Here is a 14842-nt window from a genome sequence, read left to right on the forward strand (position 1 = left end):
CTCTGATCCTTTCCCTCTTCTCCTTCTGGGAATCCATAGTGCCTATATTGGTACACCTTAGGTGTCCCACAGTTTCCTTAGGTTCTGTTCATTTTCCTTTGTTTTTTCTGCTCCTCACATGGGATTTTCGATGATCTTTTCTTTAAGTGCACTGATTCTTTCTATTTTCAGCTCCAATCTGCTGTTGAACCCCTCTAGGGATTTTTTAAATTTCTGCTTCTGTGGTCTTCAGCTCTGTTTTGTTCCTTTTCATAATTTTCATCTCTCTATTAGATTTTCTCTTTGTGTTCATCTGTCATTTTCCTGATTTCTTTTGGTGCTTTGTCCATGTTTTCCTTTAGCTCTTTGAGTATTTTAGGACCATTTTTTAAAGGCTTTGTCTGGACTATCCCAGGTCTGGTCTTCCTCACGGCTGATTTTAATGCTTTAATCTTCTCATCTTCTCTGCTGCCTGTGCTTGGGCTTCCTGTTTATTTGTATGTTTTGTAATCTTTTGTTGAACCTTGGACATTTAAAAAAATATTTTTATTGATAAAACAACATACAAACACAAACATTCGTAATATACAAACATTCCATATATGGTGTACGATCAGTGGCTCACAATATCATCACATAGTTGTGTTCTCATCACCGTGATCATTTTTTAGAACATCTGCATCACTTCAGAAAAAGAAATAAAAAGAAAAAACTCATATATACCATACCCCTTACCCCTCCCTGTCATTGACCACTAGTATTTCCATCTACCCAATTTACTTTAATCTTTTTCCCCTATTATTTGTTTTTTTATCCATATGTTTTACGCATCTGTCCATACCCTAGACAAAGGGAGCATCAGACACAAGGTTTTCACAATCACACGGTCACATTGTAAAAGCTATATCATTATACAATTATTTTCAAGAAACAAGGCTACTGGAACACAGCTCTACAGTTTCAGGTACTTCCTTCTAGCCACTCCAATGCACCATAAAGTGATAAGGGATATCTATATAATGCATAAGAATAACCTCCAGGATAACCTCTCTAGTCTGTTTGAAATCTCTTCCCTCTTTTGGTCAAGAAAGTTTTCTCAATTCCTTGATGCCAGGTCCGAGCTCATCCTGGGATTTCTGTCCCACATTGCCTGGGAGATTTACACGCCTGGAAGTCATGTCCCATGTAGGAGGGAAAGGCAGTGAGTTCACTTGCTGCCTTGGCTTAGAGAGAAGCTATATCTGAGCAACCAAGGCAGTTCTCTGAGGGTGACTCTTAATTAAGTAGGCTTGACCTATCCTTTGCAGGAATAAGTTTCATGGGGTGAACCCCAAGTTTGAGGACCCGGCCTATTGATTTGAACCCTGGACATTTTGGTATTTTAATGTGTTATTGCTGGAATTTAGACTCTGAGGTGTCTCTGCCTTAAGCTTGTATCCAGCTAGTGTTATGATTTGACAGCTCATTCCTTAAATGCCAGGGGCTAAAAAGAAAACACCTTTCCCAGTCTTTGCTGATTGACCCGTGTGGGTGCTTTCTTCTGAGCTTATCCATACAATGTGTTCAGGGAACAGCTTCAGGCCAAAGTGTGGGGGTTTCCCAGATCCTTTCTGTGCATGCCTTTTGTCTTGGGCAGGTGCATTTGATACTATGAATTCCCTTCTTTACATGCATAGGAATATCCTCTGTTCCCTCGGAAATGGTTTCCTCATGGTCCCAAGTCACTGCACTGCATGTCCTCCAGCCAGCAATCCCTTGCCCCAGGCAGCAGGACTGCCCTACCACGGCATTTGTGGGGAGCTCAGTGAGTGTCTTCTGTATGAATGGCCTGTTCTGAGAGAGTGAGTCCTTCAGGCCGCCTGCAGAGCCATCAGACAGCATGCTCCCAATATGTGTACAAGAGTTATGCTGCTCCCTCAGAACCAAGACCAGGGAACTGCACTGGGAGTGTGGGTTGGGGGAGGCAGGCGAGTTGGTTCCAGCATCTGAATTTTTTTTTTTTTTTTTTACACGGGCAGGCACTGGGAAGTGAACCTGGGGTTTCTGCCCTGGCAGGTGAGTTCTGCCACTGTGCCACCATTGCATCACACGTACCTACCGCTTTTAAATAGCCTTTTCCTTGATTTGGCCTTCACCCTGCTACTGCAGTCTTTGAACTGTTTTCTGGAACTTTGAGAAAGCTGTGTCTGCCAGTTCTCTCTGGTTCTTAAAGCTTTTGTGGGTGGCAGAGCCCTGAAGCTTCTTACTCCTTCATCTCGATGGGGCCTCTAACAACACGTTAACTCGGTGGTATAATTGCATGTAAATCACATGCAGATATCCCTGTGGGACTACTTAAGACTCTTGTACTCGATAAGACTTTTTGAAAATCTTACAGAAGCGTGTTGAAATAACTGTCTCCCAGTGAACTGATATTAGATTGAGCCAGACAAAACCAATGATGCAAGATCATTTTTTGCTCTATACAAATACTGATATTAACTTAATAGTATCAAGAAATCATTCCCTCCAGACCTAACCTCAAGGGGTGACACAAAGCCTTGGAAGCCTCCAATCCACCCAGTTCCTCTCCTATCCCTTAATAAGCACCCTCTCTACAAAGCTGTGCTCTACCTTATGCTAGATGGGTGATACACAACAACAAAGACTCACCAGAATCACTGGACGCTTGTTAAAAATTCAGATGCTGGGTTGGCCATAGTGGCTCAGTGGCAGAGTTCTCACCTGCCATGCTGGAGACCTGGGTTCGATTCCCGGTGCCTGCCCATGCAAAAGAAAAAAAAAAAGCGCAACTTCAGATGCTGGAACCAGCTCAAGAGATGTTGATTGAGGAGGTCTAGGGTGTCTGCATTTCTTTCTCAAGTTCCCCAGGTGACGATTCTCCTGCACAAACCCGGCTGAAATCGGTGGGGTAGTGCAGCATTCCCCACACTTTGCTACGTGTTAGAATCACCTGGATGTTTCTCAATGCCCAGATGAACCCAATACCTAATAAATCAGAATGCCTTGGGTGGGAGCCTGGCTTCTGCATTTATGAAAGATCCCCAGATGATGGCAATGGGCAGCCAAGCTTGGAAGCACCAGCACAATGAATGTGAGCTGGCTGACTTCCATTTCCAGAGGGAGGACTCACCTGCAGCCTAGAAATGACCCCCACTCATCAGGGAGTAAAAATAGTGCAAGGAGGGCCAAGACTTGCACACATGAGTGACTCTGATGAGACCCTGAGTCAGGCTTTCCCTGTTCTGTATGCTGGACTTGCTGGTTTGCCCATCTGGCTGCCTGCCAATATAGACGGGATGCCTGTGCTAAGCTGGCTGCCTCAGTCCCTCCTGTTTCCTGGCCAGCTCCACCTTCTGATGGCCACTCCACAAGGGATACACACTCGGGAGTCTCGTTCCCTGCCCGGGAGTGCGGCCGCGCAGTCACAGGGAAGATGGTTGCCATGGCAACCGTGGCCCACCACTCTCCAGGCTCCCTCCGCCGCTGCACAAGCCCTGTGAAAATCAGAACTCACAGGCCCTTTCGGACTGCCCGGATGGTCCCCTTGGCTGCTGCACTTCTCCGCCCAAGGAAGGGGGTCCGGGGAGGTTTTCCCCCTTTGTGCTTTGGAAAGACGGGCTGGAGGAGGAAACAATAGCTTCAAAACAAAAGCAAAACTTTGCTCAGTTTATTGGGACATGTGAAAGAGCCTTTCTCATGGCAAGGACTATGAATGTAATCGTTATCACGGTGTTTGTCAAGAAGACCATGATTGAGGATGTACGGGGGGGTGGGGGGTGGGAAGAGTCATTGCTTCAGGTGGAGGAGGAAAGCAGGAAGAGGGAGAGAGGAGGAGCAGCACGGGGTGGCATCAAAGAGTGATTTTTAGAAAGAAAACTACAATTGAAGACTAAGGATGAGACTGAAGGGCTGCAAGGGGCAGGGAGCCTGATTAAGAAATCAGGGATGAGCCCTGGCAAGAAATTTGGCCGGGAGGAATGAATCCGCTTAGGGAAGAGAAGACTGATGAAGGGGAGTGCATTAGTTACTATTGCTGTGTAACAAATGGTCCTAGTGGCTTAAAGCAACAATAACTGTTTTTTATTCCACATGCTTTCTTTGGGCCTGGGATTCTTTAGCAACTTTGCTGGATGTTCTGGCTCAGGGTCTCTCAGGAGGCCAAGATGTTGAGGTTGGCTGCAGCGTCATCAGAAAGCGAGGCTCACAGGGGAAGATCCACATTTGTAGCAAGCTGGTGCTGGCTATCGGTGGGAAGCCTCAGCATGTCACCTTGTGAACCTCTCTAAGATGTTCCTCGAGTGCCCTTATGACATGGCAGCTAGTTTCACCAGTAGGGCATAGCCAAAGAGCTAGTAAGGCAGGAGCTACAATTTCTTTTATGGAGTAAGTTTTGGAAGTTGTGCTTCTTATTTCTGCAATAATCTCTCTCCAAAGCCCTTTTCAATATGGTAGGGATGTGGACACAGGGATCATGGAGGCCCATTTGGAGGCTGGCTGCAAGAGGAAAATTCTTTCTCATCGTGGGACTCTCAGGTGTGATTGTGCAGCTTATGCCCTGCACAGGGAAACCCAACAGAGGGGAAGTGAAGACTGTGTAACCCAGAATGAGATCTAATAAGTCTGACCATGCCTCCAGCCAAAGCAGGCAGGGGCACCTTTTTGTAATATGCCCACCAAGAAAGGTGTACATCTTTCTAGTTCCTACAAAGTTACAATTTTACCTCAACTCTAATTTGTCGGCATAGCTTTCAAATGCAATTAAGAGAAAATCCAACTTAAAAACAAAACAAAACAATGTATTGCTTTATATAAATGAAGTGTCCAGGGGCATGAAGCGTCAGCACTCAAACAATGTTGTGGCCTCTACCTCTTCACTCTGCTTTCCTCTGATTTGACATAATCCTGTGTCAATTTCACCCACATCAGACGTTCTCATTTCCATGTCTCCCAGCAGCTCCTGTCTTTTTTTTTTTTTTTTTTTTTACATGGGCAGGCACCGGGAATCAAACCTGGGTCCTCTGGCATCGCAGGCAAGCATTCCTGCCTGTTGAACCACCGTGGCCCGCCCAGCAGCACCTGTCTTCATGACTCCCAGGCTCAGCCCAGGTATGAAAAGTCTTTCTTCCTAGCATTTTTAATGAAATTCCTGAACGTGACTCTCATTGATCCTTTTCTCGAACATTCACAGTGGTCAAGCAGTTGGGATACAGGCTTAGTTGTGCGGGTTGAATCATGCTCAATTCCTAACCCCAAGTCCTGTGGGTGTGAGCACGTTTGTACACGGGAGCTTTGAAGGTCACACCCTAGTGAAGGTGTGACCAAACTGAATCAGGGTGAGACTCAAACCAAGACGGATGAAGTCATGAGCAGACGGAATGTACACGCAAGCAGGAAAAAACATGGGAGAAGATACAATGGGAAAGTTTGCTGCCTTGTCCCTTCCCCTACTTGAGGCATGAGAAGCTTTTTAATGATCTGCATATTCTTCTCCAGTTTGGGGCTTTTTATCAATTCTATCACTTCACCATCCCTCAGGATTAAAAATTCTCTCACCTTCAGTGCACAGCTTTACTTATATGTCCCTTCCATCTTGAGGCAGAGAAGAGAGAAAAACACGGAGACCTTCACAATCTGGTACGAGCTGAGAAAACAAGGCTCTTGTTTGCTAGGGTCTGGCACCAGAAACACCCCCTCTCCTCTAGCACTTTCTATGACTCCCACCTTCCCTTTTAAGGGTCCTTATTTGTATGTTAGCTATCCTACCATGAACGATTTAGCATTCTGCTCAATTCTGCATTTTAAAATCTGGCTCTGCAAAATTTTGCAAGAGAAGTGGCTTCTATTTTTAAAGGGGCTGATGCTTTCTTTCTTCTGATCACTTTCAAAGGAAATTTGAACTTAGAACAGTTTCGAAAGCCCAGCTGCACCATGGATTCTTCCCAAGCTGCATAAAACTGGATCTGTGTTTCATAGAGTATGGGGGACTTCTCACTGGTGGGCTGGGGGTCCATGAGTTAATGTTGGGAGGCACAGGATAAACATTTCAAATGATGTTAATAGTTGAGTATTAATTTTATGAGTATCAAACTAGTGATTTCATGAATATTCTTGCTAGGAGAAAGTGAGAGTAAATAGCTCTGTTAGCTCAGAATTGATTTAAAGTATAAACACTCAATGCTGTTGGTATCCAGGCTTGGCAACAGTCATGAAATTGGCTCTGTGAGCGTCCTATGGAAACTGGGAACAAATGACCACAACCTTGGTGGCTGAAAACAATGCATATTTATTCTCTTACTATTCTGGAGACCAGAAGTCTGAAATCACTTTCATGGGCTGAAATCAAGATGTCAGCTGGGCCACACTCTTCAAATGCGCTATAGCAGGATCCATCCATTTCTTGCCTCTTGCAGCTTCTCTGGTGGCTACCAGCATTCCTTGACTTGTAGCTTTGAAATTCCAATCTCCGCCCCACTGTTCATGTTGCCTTCTTTTCTGTATGAGTAAAACCTCCCTCTGCTTCCACCTTATAAGGATAAATGAAATTGCATTTAGGGCCCACCCAACAATCCAGGCTAATCTTCCCATCTGGAGGTCCTTAAATTAATCACTTCTACAAAGTCTTTTTTAAGCATGTGTGGTAGATTGGATTACAGACCCCAAAGAGAGGCATGCTCCTAATCTTCATCTGCGTCCCTGTGGGTGTGAGCCCATTTGTAAATAGGACCCTTTGAAGATGCATTATTGTTAAGGTGTGGACTCATCTGTGAATAGGATATTCTAAAATGTGATTCTGGAGTGGCCCACCTGAAAGTCAGGGTGGGCCTTTGTCCATATGACTGCAGGCCTTATAAAGAGAAGGCTTGGGGAAGAATGGAGAATTCCTCAGGGGAAACCAGAGGAGTAGACACAAGGTGCTCAAGGACATTACCCTGAGATGGATGCAGAGATAGAAGCCAAGGAACTCCAAGGATTACAGTAAGCCAGCACCAGCATGCTACGGACTTTGGGGAAAAAGCACAGCCTTGGTGATGCCTTGATGTGGGACTTCTGGCATCTAAAACTATAAGCTAATGAATCCCTGCTGTTAGATCAGCACGCTGTGTGGTATTTGTCATAGCAGCTCTGGCAAACTAAGACACCATGTAGGGCAATGTTCATAGGTTCCAGGGATTAGGATGTGGATAACTTTAGTTGGAGGAACTGGTCATCCTAACACAGTGACATACAATTTGGAAGGCTAGAGCTGGCTAAGAATAAGATATTGTGCTGAAAGAATCCATATACCCAAGGGTCTCCACTCACCATGGTGGAATGGAGTTCGCATTCTGCTTTAGTCTTCACCCTGCAGAAGATGCTGTAGGGGAGTGAGATGTTAAGGGGGGAAAGACAGTGGTCTCTGGTCTACTGTCACCTTTGGAAAAGAAACATTGCTTTACTGGGACTGGTCCTGGACCCATTTGTCATAAAGTGGGATTCTGCAAAATTGCCCGATTCCCTGATTCCCTGATGATAGATAGCCACCTTATATTTTAAACTGCACAGGTGCAATCAAATGTTGTTTTACTCCATACAGATCATTGTCCTGGCAACCCATCTCAGATTTGTATTGTGTTTATTTAAATTACTTTTGAAATGTTAATCACTGAATGTTAATAAACAAAGTAATTATTCTTGATTTTCTTTATGGGTTTCATTTATTAAAGGGAAACGATATTATTCATGCTTGCACAAGGAAGCACGAGGTCCGTAAGTAGGCTAATGTGCTTTTCTTATGAAATTAATGAAGACATTTTCTTATTGCATAATCAGTAAATTAGAATTGGATTATTGCATTTCACAGAAAGGTACTGTAACAACTTCTCACCCGCTGGGATTAGTGCATTCACAGTAGGCACCTTCTCTTGGAAGCCTTTCTGGAAAGAGGGCTTATCAACTGAACTCCTGTAATTCAGCAAGTTGAGTTGCAGTGAGTAAATGAGACTGGGGGAGGGGCGTGTGTGTGCTGATATCACAATGGCTTTGATCAGAATCACGCTGCTCCCCACCCTACCCCCACTGTCTGCACAAGCCTCTCGTTGCTCTGAGTCCAGTGGCACCAGCGAGTGACGTCTCCTTTGGCCAAGCAGACAAGAGCAGCCCAAAGGAGCCAGGGAACTATGGGGGAGAGGCTTGACAGTCTGCAGCTGTTGGGGGGAGGAGGCCAGCGGAACAGTTAGCTCTCCTCCAGAGCAATGCTTTTAGTTACGTTAGCAGGGAAAAGTTGTTCAAAGTTCTCCCAAAGGTGTAGCTTGACAACCTTTCTTTGATACCACTGTCCTTGGGCTGCTCCAAGGTGCATAGAGATGTGGGTTCTAATCCATGACAAAGACCTCCATCACTTTCACTCTTGGCTCCTGCTTCCCATTGATTCTTGATTCAGATGCCAGTGGAGGGTCTTTTGCTTAGATAGGGCCCTTCTAAATAAAAGATGCTTAGTTAGATAAGGTAGGAGAAGTCTGTGGTCCAAGTCAGAGCAGATGTCCTCAAGGTGAAGAGGACAAGGCCATCCAGAGGCTGGACCTGTGGGTTGGAGAGAGACAAAGACTCTCATCAGAGCTGCTCAGAGACAGAAGGAGAGAGAGATTTTTGCAGCCTTTATTTCTGGAGCCTTTGATGGCGACCAATTGCTGGAAGCAATAAAGAAGGACCTCAAATCTAATGGGAGGTTGTATTCTGTGACCTTAAAGTTCCCTTGTAGGCCCACCACTGTTTCTGTACTTTAATGGTCATGGTTATGCATTCCTCGTGGGCAGAGAAATCGGATGCACAGAACATGGCACCAAACGTCCCAGGGTTTGAATCCAGTCCCATCACTCACAGCTGTGTGACTGTGCGTTTGTGGCTTTCTTTCTCCGAGTCTGTTGTCCTCAGATACAAAAATGGAGCTAGGAGTTGTTAGTAATCATGAGACAGAAGGATATTGGGCCAGAAGCCCAAGTGCCCCTAATCTTGGCCAGCTGCCGGTCCCCAGCTGTTGATTCATGAAGGCGCTAAACAGTGAGGATGCGAAGGGGTCACTGCGTATTCCGGAGCTTCCAGCCACGAGCCCAGCAGGGGCCTTGCTGCGCCCTCGCTCCCATCCCAAGCCTCACCCTGGTCCTGTGTGGTGTGTGCCAATGGACACCATCCAGGAGCATCGGAGCCCCAAGTCTTTGGGAGGCAAGAATCCAATGAGAGGGGCTGGAAGATTCCCAGTATGTGGAGGTCCCAAGAAAAATCCCAAGAGAAGGAGAAGAGACCCTGCCACATGGACCTGAGAGCCTTGGCCCTAGAGACTTTCTGGCTTTGGTCCCATTGACCCATTGCCTTCCTGGGGTGCAATGTGACCAGACGGGATTCGGGGGGAGGAAGCCTCGTGTGCCCCCTAGTGCCCATGATGAGCAAGTACAAGAGGCTCAGTAGGGCTGTGGCTGCCCCCACCTGCCTTCCAGACCTTTACCCAGGGCCAGATGTCCCTAAGTTAGAGACCTCTACCCAAGGTATTACCCTTGTAATACCTACTAATACTTTTTTTTAAAAATCAGATTTCAATTAAAATCCAGATGTGTGATTTCACTATAAAAAATGTCAGAAGCTCTGGCATCACTGAATTTGGGTTTCTGCATGATGATAATTGCCAGAGCAGTTTACAGAGCAAGCAAAAATCCCTGTCCTCATAGAGCGTACAGTCTAATGGGTAGAAATAGTTACTTAATAAAGCAGATGATGATGCGTTTGGAAGCAGGGGAAGTCAGATCACACGGGGGAGTTGAGAGCACCTGGGGGAGATGAGAGCACGTGGGGATGGTGCGCGCACCTGGGGAGGTGAGAGCACGCTGGGCCTTATAGCCTTTTCCTCTGAGGCAGGTGGGCAGTGCTGGAGGTTTTGAGGAGTGTAGGGACCCGATCTTATGTAGGTTGGAGCAGGCCGTCTTGTCACTGTGTAGATTGCAGTGGGCAGGAGCAGAAGAAGCATCCTGTGAGCTGCTCTTACAACCTGGATGAGAGGCAGGTGGTGCCTTGGACAAGGCTGGTGCCAGTGAGGCAACTGGAAGTTGTGGGTACCACAGAGAATCAGCAACCCCCCAAGCATGTACAGGGGAGCGTCTTCCTCTCCCCCAGGTCTCTTGATCCCTGCCCTCCCCCAGACAGGGGGCAGCTGGTTGCAGCCACATCAGCTGTAGCCTGAGCAGCATCCACTGCAACTGCGGTATCTCCTTGAACTTCACCACGGAGGGGTTAGCCCACCCCACCCCTAATCTTCACAGTTAGTCCGTGTTGGCCCATTCACCAGACCCAAAAAAACACCAGCTAGGAGCCTAAAACCTGTGATGACACATTGAAATACTAGACTCAGTTGCGACCAATGCAACAGCCAGCAGCCTGATTAAAGTCACTTCTCGTTCAGTTCCACCAGTGAGCCAGGCTCTGTCAGGTCTCTGGGCCTTTCCACATGGCATGCCCTTTCCTTAGAATACATCTCTCCTCCACCTGGCTAACCCTGTTCCTGGCATAGACGTAGCTCTTGCCGGAGTGCCTTCCTCTACCCAGAGCCTTTTGCAGGGTGATGCCTTCCGCAATCAGGATGCAGCGCCAAATTTTAACAGGACAGGGACAAGAGTGCAAAATTTAAGGAGACGCTGACTCTCAGGGCCATGCAAGTGCAGATGTGGCTTGACAGTGCCCCTTTAAATTTTGCACCCTTGGCACCCCGTTTACCCCACCCTCGTCTGGCCCTGGCTATGGTCCAAGGTGTATGGGAGCACTGAGCCAGGAGCATCTGCCTGGACTGTCATATCCCAGAATCCCTTGCCAGTGTGGTTCTGAGTGAGAACCAGTGGGACGCACTGGCGTGAGATCTGGATGCTAGAAGAGCAGCAGAAGCTATCATCGTCTAGTGGCCCTGAACTCACCCAGTAGCAGTGTCACCAGACCCGAGTTACCTTCCTGAGCTCGCCCACTTCACCACCGCGGGCTGCTAACTGGCCACCAGCCGTGATTTCCCAAACTTCAGGATTTCCCGAACATCGCTCCCCAAGCCTGTTTCCCTCTGATAACCCTTTTGGTCCCCTAAATACTTGGAAGGGTCTCTACTTTCCAGGCTGAACCCTGACCAATATGCGCCCCTTCCTACCCCATCCCACGAGAAAGAGCAAAATTCCCATGAGCTGCAATTTTAGCCTTCTTCACAAGGACATGATGTTCACCACCAAACCCCGCCACTGTGCCCACCCGTTGCCCAGACCAAGGCCTCTTTGGCCTTCCTTCACTTCCTCTGCCTGGCCCAGGATTCTCACCATCCCTCCTGAAGCAAATTCCTCAGTGAAGGTTTCCCTAGCCGTGCCGACCCCTAAATGCTATCTGCTCCCTGCCCTTCTAAAATACTCAATTTAGAAGGTGGGCCACGGTGGCTCAGCAGGCAGAGTTCTCTCCTGCCATGCCAGAGGTCCCGGGTTCGATTCCCGGCGCCTGCCCATGTTTAAAAAAAAAAACACCTCAACTTAGAGCCCTCATGCAACTTATCTCACCATGCATTTCCCTGCTTATCCGTAACTGCTTATCTCAGTTGACTCTGGGATCCATGAGGGCAGGGGAAGCTTTGTTCCTTTTGGCATCCCTCATGCCTGTCGTGGAGCCTGACCCTGGGATGTGCCCGATAAGCAACTTGCAAAATGAGAGAATAGTTGGCACGCACTAAACCATTTGTTGCATTGCATTGCATCGACTGGTCAGGAACCATTAAACACTTTTGGTCACCTCAGCTCTGCGCCATGCACAGTGGAGGGCTGCAAAATGTGAACGATCGATAAATAGATGTGAAGGTCTAGGTGACAGGAAGGTAAATTTTCCAACGTGGCCGCCCAAATATGGCCCATCCCAGGAGCTCTTGTTACAAGTCAACCTTGACACTCCTTCTTCCATCAAAAGGTGGGGTCTCTGTCCCCTTCCCTTGAAATCAGGTGGGCCTCTGTGAATGTTTTGACCAGTAAAAAGGGCATAAGAACCAATCCAGCTGCCATGTCACTCTGGAATCGTTGCTCCTTAAGTTTTCAGCCATCCAAGCAGTTTGACCTGCTGAGGCCACCACGCTGTGAGGAAGCCCAAGCTCCTCTCCATGGAGAGGCCTTAAGCTACCCCAAAAGAGAAAGGCGCCTGGCCAGCCTCTAGCAGCCCCAGGCACTGTCCAACTGCAGCTGCACGAGGCCATACGCCAGAACTGCCCAGCTGAGACCTTCCCAAATTCCTGACCCACAGAAATTACAACAGACAATGGTTCTTATTGTTTCAAGCCACTAAATTTGGTGGCAGGGGTGATTTTTTTTTTTTTTAACATGGCAAGTGATAACTAGCATAGCCCTTCATTTGAAGGAACTTAAAATCTAGTCAAGCACCAAGAACAGACTGCCTGAATTTAGCTAAATAGCTAAGAATGCTAGATGGTACCAGCCATCCCTGAGTGACAAAGGCCCAAACTATAAAGTCCTATCTGTGTAAATATAGTCAATACGCTCACCCCCACCCCCATTTTTCCTCTCTCATCCACCCCCGTCCCAGCCTCCCTCCTCTCTCCCCAGTCTTGCTTTGGTTCTCCAAATTCTGGCTTCTCATCCTACATCTGCAATTCACTGCAACACAGACACTTTCTCAAACTCCCCACCTGGGAAATCTCTAAGGTGACAAGTGTCTGCTCTCCCACTGGATACACCGCAAAGTGTGGAGTCAAGGGGATTTAAGGCATGAATTCCCTGTTCTTCTTCCTGGTTCTTGGCAACAGACAGCACGTACATTTTCTAACAAGAGACACATCCGTGTAATTAGCCCAATGCTATCTCAGACTCAGACGCAGGCACAGAGGGCAGGGCTGGGAGAAGAGTATAATTCATCAAAGCCTCATCATAAATTCAAAGTTGAAGGACTGAAAAGAGACAAACCGTGGAAACTTCCCAAACCCAGCAGCTGGACCGTTCGCTGAAATCCCGAAATCGCTGTAGCTCGACTCAACATCTGGGAGAGAGAATAAAAAATAATAAAGATTTAAAAAGAACAGACGTTGGGCAATTACCAATTGAAGCACGGTTGGGGAATATAAATTCCCTGAGAGCCTGAAGACAGGAATATACATTGGCACTTGGGTCTTTGGATTTCATCCAGCTGTTATCACCATTCTTTTTCTTTATGACTAATATTCAGTTAGCAAATGCACTTTCTAAGCAATGAACATAATTATGATGGGGTTGACATGACCTGAATTAGTTCTACTGACTTTTGATTTATTTAACATTGGCAGTGGAATAAACTGTCCTGAAGGATTTTGATTCTGAGTAATACCTCCAAAGAAATTTGGGAAAGTCACTGGAAAGAATGTTGGAAAGATTGTTACATTTAGAGCTGGAGACCTGGGTTCAAACTGCGCCTCTTCCACTCATTAATTGTGGAAATTGGGTATTATTTACCCTCATAAACTTGCAAGTAAATCTGTAAATGGGGATCAAACCTACCTGTTGGTGTTTTTATGAGGATTGAATTAGGTAATAAGTGTTGAAAACTCCTGCCTCATTGCTTACAACCTCTTCACCTGTGAAATGGAAACAATACTTTTGTCACGGGTTGATGTTCTAAGGATTCCTTAGGTATTGGCATTGTTTAGGATACTTTCGGTTACAAATGAACAGAAAGTGAGACTAATGGCAGCATTAAACATAAAGGTATTGAATTGTCCCAGTATGTAAAGGTAGGAGGCGGGATCCAGGGTAGGATCAATAGCTCAGTTTTATCAAGAAGTGCGTCTGAGTCTGTGTAATCCATACTAGTCTCTCCCTCATTGTGGCAAAATGGCTGCTTTGGCCCCATACATCTTGTCTTCACACCAGGGTACACAAAGCAGGAAAGAAAAGGGGATTTTTTTCACATCTCTCTTATCAAGGAGGAAATGTTTCTTAGATGGCTCCCATAGATTTCCCTTTATACCTCGTTGACCAGAGCTGGGTCATGGCTATTGCTTGCTGTAAAGGGGTCCTAGAGAAATGGATACCAGCATTTCCAAAAGCTACCTGGGGAGGCTACCTTTACCAGGAATAAATAAGAGAAAGAAGAAAGATGTTGGGATAGAAAACACACTGGGTCTGCCAATGAAATCTGAGAAAGAGGAGACCCGTTACTCAACAGAGGGAACATTTATTGAGCACTTACTGTGTACCAGGCATAGTTCCAACTGCTTTCCACGCATTACCACATTTTGTCCTGTCAATGACCCTGTGAGAAAGGTGATTATATTATCGCTGTTTATATATAGGAAATTGAGGCACAGAGAAGTTAATAAACTTGCCCAAGTTTACACAGCCAGTGAGTTCTGGGGCCAAGATATTAGAATCTGAGTCAGAGCAGGTTGAATCCTCAGGCAAGGACAAAGGTGGATGTTCAACTTACCTCTAGGTCTCGCTTGTCCTGAGTTTCACCTAAAGCTGAAGTGGCTTTTACTTGTTTTGTGGTTGTTTGGATGATCTACCTTTCTATCATGGTGATGGATGTATTCATGAAGCATTCATAATATGAAGTAATGAGACCTTTTAAAGTGAGTCAGAACTTATATGTCCAATTTGTTGTGGTTCATGGTCAGAGTCACCAGGACTGTGAGGTCACTGACCCTGGCCCCTCCCAGAATGTATTTGACCCTTCAGTTTACATGGGAGCTGAGCAGTGGCCTTCAGAGACAAAAATAACCAGCAGTTCACACCTGGGGTTTAGCTGTGCCCAGACATGGCTTGTGAGCTGGAAGTGGGGATGCCACCAGCAAGAAGGCACTTTCACATAGACCTTGGGGCCTGTCTTAGTTTGCCAGGGC

General features: G+C 46.5%; 1 long non-coding RNA gene across 3 annotated transcripts; it reads right to left on the reverse strand.

The window, feature by feature from the left end:
• Nucleotides 1-2645: 2645 nt before the first annotated feature.
• LOC143686090 (uncharacterized) lies at nucleotides 2646-14629 on the reverse strand. 3 transcript variants are annotated; one of them, XR_013176889.1, is made up of 6 exons: nucleotides 14428-14629; nucleotides 14191-14253; nucleotides 13500-13576; nucleotides 12933-13005; nucleotides 7285-7336; nucleotides 6254-6505 (listed from the first exon to the last, which is right to left on the reverse strand). It is a non-coding gene; the product is annotated as an uncharacterized LOC143686090 (long non-coding RNA). The 3 variants fall into 3 exon arrangements; XR_013176890.1 differs by lacking the exons at nucleotides 6254-6505; nucleotides 7285-7336 and adding an exon at nucleotides 2646-2739 and having other exon boundaries at nucleotides 14428-14627; XR_013176888.1 differs by lacking the exons at nucleotides 6254-6505; nucleotides 7285-7336 and having other exon boundaries at nucleotides 12801-13005; nucleotides 14428-14624.
• Between the last annotated feature and the right edge of the window lie 213 nt (nucleotides 14630-14842).

Source organism: Tamandua tetradactyla, chromosome 6 (genome assembly GCF_023851605.1).
Source record: "Tamandua tetradactyla isolate mTamTet1 chromosome 6, mTamTet1.pri, whole genome shotgun sequence".
NCBI lineage: Eukaryota > Metazoa > Chordata > Mammalia > Pilosa > Myrmecophagidae > Tamandua > Tamandua tetradactyla.